Below are 11293 nucleotides of genomic sequence, written 5' to 3' on the forward strand. Positions count from 1 at the left end.
CACATACCATTATGATGATGATTATTATTAAAGAGGAATTTATAGGAATCACTAATTCTTGTGGTTTCCCTCAGCAGCTGGAGAAACAAGAGATGAGGATGAGGCCCGAGGAAGAGGCTAGCATGAGAGGAATGAGGCATGGAGCTTGGGTGCACTGGGAGAAGAGAGGGCATCGCTCGACTGTAAGCTTGTGGGCAGGGAACGGGACTCTACCAACTCTGTTATATTGCATTCTTCCAGGTGCTTAGTACAGTGCTCTGCACACAGTAGATGACTGATCATATGTATATATGTTTGTACATTTTGTTAGTATGTTTGGTTTTGTTCTCTGTCTTCCCCTTTTTGACTGTGAGCCCACTGTTGGGTAGGGACTGTCTCTATATGTTGCCAATTTGTACTTCCCAAGCATTTAGTACAGTGCTCTGCACATAGTAAGCACTCAATAAATACGATTGATGATGATGATGTACATATTTATTACTCTATGTATTTATTCATTTATTTTACTTCTACATATCAATTCTATTTATTTTATTTTGTTAGTATGTTTGGTTTGGTTCTCTGTCTCCCCCTTTTAGACTATGAGCCCACTGTTGGGTAGGGACTGTCTCTAGATGTTGCCAACTTGTACTTCCCAAGCGCTTAGTACAGTGCTCTGCACACAGTAAGTGCTCAATAAATACGATTGATTGATTGATTTATCTTCTCCTAATTCTCCCTCCTCCTTTCTCCTCATCCTCAGCTTCTTCCCCGTGTCTTTCCATCTTTACTTCCATCCTTCTTTCTACATTGAGAAAGAAGCAGAGAACCAGAGAAGCAGCGTGGCTCAGTGGAAAGAGCCCGGGCTTTGGAGTCAGAGGTCATGGGTTCGAATCCCGACTCCACCACATGTCTGCTGTGTGACCTCGGGCAAGTCACTTAACTTCTCTGAGCCTCGGTTACCTCATCTGTAAAATGGGGATTAAGACTGTGAACCCCACATGGGACAACCTGATCACTTTGTACCCCCCCCAGCGCTTAGAACAGTGCTTTGCACATAGTAAGCGCTTAACAAATGCCAACATTATTATTATTATTATTATTACATTGATGCTCTGCCAAGTTCTCTTGGACGGCAGTGGTTATTTCCAGGTCTGGAGAAGGAGACTGTAAGCTCGTCGTGGGCAGGGAATGTGGCTGTCTGTTGTTATATTGTACTCCCCCAAGCGCTTAATACAGTGCTCTACCCAAAAGAAACGTTCATTAAATACGATTGAATGAATGAATGAGCGAGACCGAATGCAGCAGAATTGGTTTCCTAGCTCCTCACCTGAGCTTTCTCATCCCATTTCCCAAGCAGCGTGGTTCAGTGGAAAGAGCCCGGGCTTTGGAGTCAGAGGTCGTGGGTTCAAATCCCAGCTCCGCCAATTGTCAGCTGTGTGACTTTGGGCCAGTCACTTCACTTCTCTGTGCCTCAGTTACCTCATCTGTAAAATGGGGATGAAGACTGTGAGCCCCCCGTGGGACAACCTGATCACCTTGTAACCTCCCCGGCGCTTAGAATAGTGCTTTGCACATAGTAAGCGCTTAATAAATGCCATTATTATTATTATTATATGGGAGAGGGACTGTGTCTGCTGTGCACACAGTAAGCACTCAATAAATAGGATTGAATGAATGATCTGGTAACTACCCCAGGGTTTAGAACAGTGCTTGATACATAGTCAGTGCTTAAATACCAATAAAAAAAAAATAGTGCCTGCAAGGACTAGCTTGCCTATCACTTGTAACTACACCAATAGAACTTCATCCCTTGGGTCAGTGGATTTTAAAGGGCTCCAGCTCCAATTTTTTGGCACCTGGTTTGCTGAAGCAGCGTGGCTCAGTGGAAAGAGCACGAGCTTTGGAGTCAGAGGTCATCGGTTCAAATCCTGGCTCTGCCAGCTGTCAGCTGTGTGACTTTGGGCAAGTCACTTCACTTCTCTGGGCCTCAGTTCCTTCATCTGTAAAGTGGGGATTAAAACTGTGAGCCCCCCGTGGGACAACCCAATCACCTTGTATCCTCCCCAGCGCTTAGAACAGTGCTTTGCACATAGTAAGCGCTTAACAAATCCCATTATTATTACTGTTATTTTGAGGCCTTCCCTGATTAACTCTCAATTTCCCACCACCTGTCACCACCACTTCATCCTACCTTTCCCCTGGATCTCTCATCTGTAAAATGGGGATTAAGACTGTGACCCCCCGTGGGACAACCTGATCACCTAGTATCCTCCCCAGCGCTTAGAACAGTGCTTTGCGCATAGTAAGCGCTTAACAAATCCCATCATTATTATTATTGTTATTTTGAGGCCTTCCCTGATTAACTCTCAATTTCCCACCTGTCACCGCCACTTCATCCTACCTTTCCCCTGGATCCCTCATCTGTAAAATGGGGATGAAGACTGTGACCCCGCCGTGGGACAACCTGATCACCTTGCATCCTCCCCAGCGCTTAGAACAGTGCTTCGCACATAGTAAGTGCTTAACAAATCCCATCATTATTATTATTGTTATTTTGAGGCCTTCCCTGATTAACTCTCAATTTCCCACCTGTCACCGCCACTTCATCATCATCATCATCATCATCATCATCATAATAATAATAATAATGGCATTTGTTAAGCGCTCACTTCATCCTACCTTTCCCCTAGATCTCTCATCTGTAAAATGGGGATGAAGACTGTGACCCCACCGTGGGACAACCTGATCACCTTGCATCCTCCCCAGCGCTTAGAACAGTGCTTTGCACATAGTAAGCGCTTAACAAATCCCATCATTATTATTATTGTTATTTTGCGGCCTTCCCTGATTAACTCTCAATTTCCCACCTGTCACCGCCACTTCATAATAATAATAATAATGATGGCATTTGTTAAGCGCTTACTTCATCCTACCTTTCCCCTGTATCTCTCATCTATAAAATGGGGATTAAGACTGTGACCCCCCGTGGGACAACCTGATCACCTTGCATCCTCCCCAGTGCTTAGAACAGTGCTTGGCACATAATAAGCGCTTAACAAATCCCATCATTATTATTATTGTTATTTTGAGGCCTTCCCTGATTAACTCTCAATTTCCCACCTGTCACCGCCACTTCTTAATAATAATAATGATGGCATTTGTTAAGCTCTTACTTCATCCTACCTTTCCCCTGGATCTCTCATCTATAAAATGGGGATTAAGACTGTGACCCCCCCGTCGGACAACCTGATCACCTTGTATCCTCCCCAGCGCTTAGAACAGTGCTTTGCACATAGTAAGCGCTTAATAAATGACATTATTATTATTATTATTATTATTATTATTGTTATTATTTTTCCTTCCCTTCAGCTCTCCCGGCTTGTATCCTCCACTCAGTTTCCCCTTCCCCATCATGTGTCCCAGAGACAGAGAGACCTTCTCCCAGTATGTGAATAAATCCCAATGCAACCCTGGTTTTTTTTTTTTTTTTTGCAATGCAATATACAATTTTCCCTTTTTTTACCTCCTGAAGTGAATTACAGGGAACCTTAGAAGGCCCGGGAGTGCGCCGCCCGCTGGCGTTATGTGGTACTTCAGAACAATACCAAAATGGCTCATCCCCAGCTATTTTAAAAAAATGGTATTTATTAATTACAACAATAATAATAATGGCATTTATTAAGAGCCATTATATGTGCAAAGCACTGTTCTAAGCGCTGGGGAGGTTACAAGGTGATCAGGTTGTCCCACAGGGGGCTCATTTTCCAGATGAGGTAACTGAGGCCCAGAGAATAATAATAATGGCATTTATTAAGCGCTTACTATGTGCAATCAATCAATCATATTTATTGAGCGCTTACTATGTGCAAAGCACTGTGCTAAGCGCTGGGGAGGTTACAAGGTGATCAGGTTGTCCCAGATGGGGCTCACTGTCTTAATCCCCATTTTACAGATGAGGGAACTGAGGCCCAGAGAAGTGAAGTGATTTGCCCCAAGTCACACAGCTGACAAGGGGTGGAGCCGGGATTTGAACCCATGACTTCTGACTCCAAAGCCCGGGCTCTTTCCACTGAGCCACGAAGGTGATCAGGTTGTCCCATGTGGGGTTCACAGTCTTAATCCCCATTTTACAGATGCGGTGACTGAGGCACAGGGAAGTGAAGTGACTGGCCCAAAGTCACACAGCTGACAAGAGGTGGAGCCGGGATTAGAACCACGACCTCTGACCCCCAAGCCCAGGCTCTTTCCACGAAGCCACGCTGCTTCTCTAGAGAAGTGAAGTGACTTGCCCAAAGTCACACAGCTGACAATTGGCGGAGCGGGGATTTGAACCCGTGACCTGTGACTCCAAAGCCCGGGCTCTTTCCACTGAGCCACGCTATAATAACGGTATTGGTTAAACGGTTACTATGTGCCAAGCACTGTTCTAAGTGCTGAGGTAGATTAAGAGAAGCAGCGTGGCTCAGTGGAAAGAGCCCGGGCTTGGGAGTCAGAGGTCATGGGTTCTAATCCCGACTCAGCAACTTCAACGTCATGATGGTATTTAATAATAATGATGGCATTTATTAAGCGTTTTCTATGTGCAAAGCACTGTTCTAAGCGCTGGGGAGGTTACAAGGAGATCAGGTTGTCCCATGGGGGGCTCACAGTCTTAATCCCCATTTTACAGATGAGGGAACTAAGGCACAGAAAAGTTAAGTGACTTGCCCAAAGTCACACAGCTGACAAGTGGAAGAGCTGGGATTTGAACCCATGACCCCTGACTCCAAAGCCCGGGCTCTTTCTACTGAGCCACGCTGCTTCTCTATGGTATTTTCCAAGTGCTTACTATGTGCAAAGCAGTTAGCTGTATGACTTTGGGCAAGTCACTTAAGTTCTCTGTGCCTCAGTTACCTCATCTGTAAAATGGGGATTAAGACTGTGAGCCCCATGTGGGATAACCTGATCACCTTGTATCCCCCCTAGCACTTAGAACAGTGCTTCACACATAGTAAGCCCTTAACATCATCATCAATCGTATTTATTGAGCGCTTACTATGTGCAGAGCACTGTACTAAGCGCTTGGGAAGTACAGATTGGCAACATATAGAGACAGTCCCTACCCAACAGTGGGCTCACAGCCCTTAACAAAAATGCCATCATCATCATCATCATCATCATCATCATCATCCAAGGTAATCAGGTTGCCCCACATGGGGCTCACAGTCCTAATACCCATTTTACAGATGAAGTAACGGAGATGCAGAGAATAATAATAATAATAATAATAATAATAATAATAATAATAATAATAATAATAATAATGATAATAATAGTATTTGTTAAGCACTGTTCCAAGCACTGGCATAGACACAAGGTAATCAGGTTGTCCCACATGGGCCTCACAGTCTTAATTCCCATTTTACAAATGAAGTAACAGAGGCACAGAGAATAACAATAATAATAATAATAATAATGATAATTGTTAAGCGCTTACTATATGCCAAGCACTGTTTCAAACACTGGGGTAGATACAAGGTCATCAGGTTGTCCCACATGGGGCTCACAGTCTTCATCCCCATTTTACAGATGAGGCAACTGAAGCACAGAGAAGTGAAGTGACTTAGCCAAGGTCACACAACAGACAAGGAGCGGAGCCGGGTTTAGAACCCACATCCTCCGACTCCCAAGCCTGGGCTCTTTCCTCTAAGCCACACTATGGCCTTTGGTAAGCGGTTACTATGTACCAGGCGATGTGCTAAATGCTGGAGTAAATCCAAGATAATCAGGTTGGACAGTCCCTGTTCCGCATAGGGTTTATAGGTCTTAATTCCCATCTGACAGATGAGATAACTGAGGCACAGAGAAGTTTAAGTGACTTGCTTAAGGTCACTCTGCAGACAAGTGGTGGAGCTGGTATTAATAATAATAATAATAGTAATGGCATTTATTAAGCACTTACTATGTGCAAAGCACTGTTCTAAGTGCTGGGGAAGTTACAAGGTGATCAGGTTGTCCCACGGGGGGCTCACAGTCTTCATCCCCATTTTACAGATGAGGGAACTGAGGCCCAGAGAAGTGAAATGACTTGCCCAAAGTCACACAGCTGACATTTGGCGGAGCTGGGATAATAATAATAGTATTTATTAAGCGCTTACTATATGTCAGGCACTGTATTAAGCACTGGGGCGGATACAGGCAAATCAGGTTGGACACAGTCCCTGTCATTCATTCAATCGTATTTATTAATAATGATGGCATTTATTGAGCACTTACTGTGTGCAGAGCACTGTACTAAGCACTTGGGAAGTACAAATCGGCAACATAGAGAGACGGTCCCTACCCAACAACGGGCTCACAGTCTAGAAGACGGGCTCCCAGTCCCACATGGGGCTCACAGCCTCAATCCCCATTTCACAGATGAGGAAACTGAGGCCCAGAGAAGTGAAGTGACCAGCACAAGGTCACCCAACAGACAAGTGGCGGAGCCAGGATTAGAACCCATGACCTTCTGAATCCCAGGCCTGGGGTCTAGCCACTGAGCCATGCAGCTTAAAAATAATAATAATGAACCCTTTTAGACTGTGAGCCCACTGTTGGGTAGGGACTGTCTCTATGTGTTGCCAATTTGTACTTCCCAAGCACTTAGTACAGTGCTCTGCACATAGTAAGTGCTCAATAAATACGATTGATGATGATGATGGCATTTATTAAGCGCTTACTATGTGCAAAGCACTGTTCTAAGCGCTGGGGAGGTTACAATAATAATGTTGGCATTTGTTAAGCGCTTACTATGTGCAAAGCACTGTTCTAAGTGCTGGGGTAGATACAAGGTAATCAGGTTGGCCCACGAGGGGCTCACAGTCTTCACCCCCGTTTTACAGATGAGGGAACTGAGGCACAGAGAAGTGAAGTGACTTGCCCAAAGTCACACAGCTAAGTGGCGGAGCGGAAGTTGAACCCATGGCCTCTGACTTCAAAGCCCATGCTCTTTCCACGGAGCCACGCTGCTTCCCAGGTTGTCCCACAGTGGGGTCACAGTCTTCATCCCCGTTTTACAGATGAGGTAACTGAGGCCCAGAGAAGTGAAGTGCCTTGCCCAAAGTCACACAGCTGACAAGTGGCGGAGGCGGGATTTGAACTCTGGATCTCCGCCCAGGTCTTCCAACTCCCAGGTCCGCACTCATCCACACTGCTTCTCATTTCCTTCTTTACTTCTACACAACATGCAGTGGATTTCTGGAAGAAGCGTGGCTTAGTGGATAGAGTCTGGGCCTCGGAGTTAGAAGGACCTGGGTTCGAATCAATCAATCAATCAATCAATCGTATTTATTGAGCGCTTACTGTGTGCAGAGCACTGTACTAAGCGCTTGGGAAGTCCAAGTTGGCAACATCTAGAGACGGTCCCTACCCAACAGTGGGCTCACAGTCTAGAAGGGGGAGACAGGGAACAAAACAAAACATATTAACAAAATAAAATAGACTAGATATGTGCAAGTAAAATAAATAAATTAATAGAATCCCAGCTCTGCCACTTGCCTGCTGGGTGATCTTGGGCAAGTCACTTCACTTCTCTGGGCCTCAGTTCCATCATCTGTAAAATGGGGGTTGAGACTGTGAGCCCCCCGTGGGACAACCTGATCACCTTGTATCTACTCCAGCACTTGGGAACCATGCTTGGCACATAGGAAGCGCTTAACAAATGACATTATTATTATTATTATTGTTATTAATCAATCAATCAATCATATTTATTGAGCGCTTACTGTGTGCAGAGCACTGGATTAAGCACTTGGGAAGTACGAGTCGGCAACACATAGAGACAGTCCCTACCCAACAGCGGTATTAATATTATTATTATTATTATTATATTCACCCCGTCCACACTCTTCATGATTTTGTAGACTTCAATCACTTCCTCTATAAGCCTTCTTCTTTCATTCATTCATTCAATCGTATTTATTGAGCGCTTACCGTGTGCAGAGCACTGTACTAAGCGCTTGGGAAGTCCAAGTTGGCAACATAGAGAGACGGTTCCTACCCAACCGTGGGCTCCACAGTCTAGAAGTCTTCTTAACCTAAAGAATCCTTTTTACGGTACTTGTTAAGTGCTTACTATGCGCCAGGCACTGTACTAAGCGCCGGGGTAGATGACAAAGAAATCAGGTTGTCCCACATGGGGCTCACAGTCTTAATCCCCATTTTACAGATGTGGCAACTGAGGCACAGAGTAGTTAAGTGACTTACCCAGGGTCGCGAGCACATAATGGGATGAGAAGCACATAGGAAGCACTTAAATACCACAATAATAATAATAATAATAATAATAATAATGGCATTTATTAAGCGCTTACTATGTGCAAAGCACTGTTCTAAGCGCTGGGGTATACACAAGATAATAAAAATAATACTAATGGCATTTATTAAGCGCTTACTATGTGCAAAGCACTGTTCTAAGCGCTGGGGTAGATACAAGATAATAATAATAATGGCATTTATTAAGCGCTTACTATGTGCAAAGCACTGTTCTAAGCGCTGGGGTAGATACAAGATAATAATAATAATGGCATTTATTAAGCGCTTACTATGTGAAAAGCACTATTCTAAGCACTGGGGTAGATACAAGATAATAATAATGGCATTTATTAAGCACTTACTATGTGCAAAGCACTGTTTTAAGCATTGGGGTAGATACAAGATAATAATAATAATAATAATGGCATTTATTAAGTGCTTACTATGTGCAAAGCACTGTTTTAAGCACTGGGGTAGATACAAGATAATAATAATACTGGCATTTATTAAGCGCTTACTATGTGCAAAGCACTGTTCTAAGCGCTGGGGTAGATACAAGATAATAATAATAATGGCATTTATTAAGCACTTACTATGTGCAAAGCACTGTTCTAAGCGCTGGGATAGATACAAGATAATAATAATAATAATGGCATTTATTAAGCGCTTACTATGTGCAAAGCACTGTCCTAAGCACTGGGGTAGATACAAGATAATAATAATAATAATAATAATAATAATAATAATAATAATAATAATGGCATTTATTAAGTGGCCCACGAGGGGCTCACAGTCTTCATCCCCGTTTTACAGATGAGGTAACTGAGGCCCAGAGAAGTGAAGTGCCTTGCCCGAAGTCACACAGCTGACAAGTGGCGGAGGCGGGATTTGAACTCTGGATTTCCACCCAGGTCTTCTTATCCATCCCATTCTGAACCCCACAGCGTCATGTAAGTATCCAGAATTTATTCATCATCATCATCAATAGTATTTATTGAGCGCTTACTGTGTGCAAAGCACTGTTCTAAGCGCTGGGGTAGATACAAGATAATAATAATAGTAATTATAATAATAATGGCATTTATTAAGTGCTTAGTACGTGCAAAGCACTGTTCTAAGCGCTGGGGTAGATACAAGATAATAATAATAGTAATTATAATAATAATGGCATTTATTAAGCACTTACTACATGCAAAGCACTGTTTTAAGTGCTGGGGTAGATACAAGATAATAATAATAGTAATTATGATAATAATGGCATTTATTAAGCGCTTACTATGTGCAAAGCACTGTTCTAAGCGCTGGGGTAGATACAAGATAATAATAATAGTAATTATAATAATAATGGCATTTATTAAGCGCTTACTACGTGCAAAGCACTGTTTTAAGCACTGGGGTAGATAGAAGATAATAATAATAATAATAATGGCATTTATTAAGCGCTTACTATGTGCAAAGCACTGTTCTAAGCGCTGGGGTAGATACAAGATAATAATAATAGTAATTATAATAATAATGGCATTTATTAAGCGCTTACTATGTGCAAAGCACTGTTCTAAGCGCTGGGGTAGATACAAGATAATAATAATAGTAATTATAATAATAATGGCATTTATTAAGCGCTTACTATGTGCAAAGCACTGTTCTAAGCGCTGGGGTAGATACAAGATAATAATAATAGTAGTAATAACAATAATAATAATAATGGCATTTATTATAACCCAGTTCCTTCTGATTCCCAGGCTTGTGTTCTTTCCACTAGGCCATACCGATTCTTGGACTGAGTCCTAATTCATTCTGTCTGTCCTCATCATCATCATCAATCGTATTTATTGAGTGCTTACTATGTGCAGAGCGCTGTACTAAGCGCTTGGGAAGTACAAGTTGGCAACATAGAGAGACAGTCCCTACCCAACAGTGGGCACACAGTCTAAAAGGGGGAGACAGAGAACAAAACCAAACATACTAACAAAATAAAATAAATAGAATAGATAGGTACAAATAAAATTAATAAATAAATAAATAGAGTAAAAAATATGTACAAACCTATATACATGCCTCATCGATCAATAGTATTTACTGAGGGCTTACTATGTGCTGAGCACTGTAGTAAGTGCTTGGGAAAGTACACTACTACAGAGTCAGTAGATAGGTTCCCCGCCCAACAGAAGTTTATGAGAAGCAGCGTGGCTCAGTGGAAAGAGTACGGGCTCTGGAGTCACAGGTCATGGGTTCAAATCCCGGCTCCGCCACTTAGCTGTGTGACTTTGGGCAAGTCGCTTCGCTTCTCTGGGCCTCAGTTACCTCATCTGGAAAATGGGGATGAAGACTGGGATCCCCTCGTGGGACAACCTGATCACCCTGTGACCTCCCCAGCGCTTAGAACAGGGCTTGGCACATAGTGAGCGCTTCATAAATGCCATCGTTATTATTATTAGAGGGGAAGACAGATGTTGATATAAATGAATAAATTCTGGATACTTACATAAGGCTGTGGGGTTCGGAATGGGGTGAAGAAAGCTTCTCCATTCCTTTGATCGTGTTGGTTGCTGTTCTCGTTTTTTTGTAAATCAATCAAGAGTACTCATTTATCAATCAATCAATCAATCAATCAATCAATCAATTTAGTGTCTACTGTTGTTAATTTAGTGTCTATTGTTTGCTGTGGACTGCACAAAGGAGAGGGGGGAATACAATAGGGGTGAAAGGAGGCCTTCCCACACTGAGCCCCTTCCTTCCTCTCCCCCTCGTCCCCCTCTCCATCCCCCCATCTTACCTCCTTCCCTTCCCCACAGCACCTGTATATATGTATATAAGTTTGTACATATTTATTACTCTATTTATTTATTTTACTTGTACATATCTATTCTATTTATTTTATTTTGTTAGCGTGTTTGGTTTTGTTCTCTGTCTCCCCCTTTTAGACTGTGAGCCCACTGTTGGGTAGGGACTGTCCCTATATGTTGCCAACTTGTACTTCCCAAGCGCTTAGTACAGTGCTCTGCACACAGTAAGCGCTCAATAAATACGATTGATT

Source organism: Tachyglossus aculeatus, chromosome 4 (genome assembly GCF_015852505.1).
Source record: "Tachyglossus aculeatus isolate mTacAcu1 chromosome 4, mTacAcu1.pri, whole genome shotgun sequence".
Taxonomy (NCBI): domain Eukaryota; kingdom Metazoa; phylum Chordata; class Mammalia; order Monotremata; family Tachyglossidae; genus Tachyglossus; species Tachyglossus aculeatus.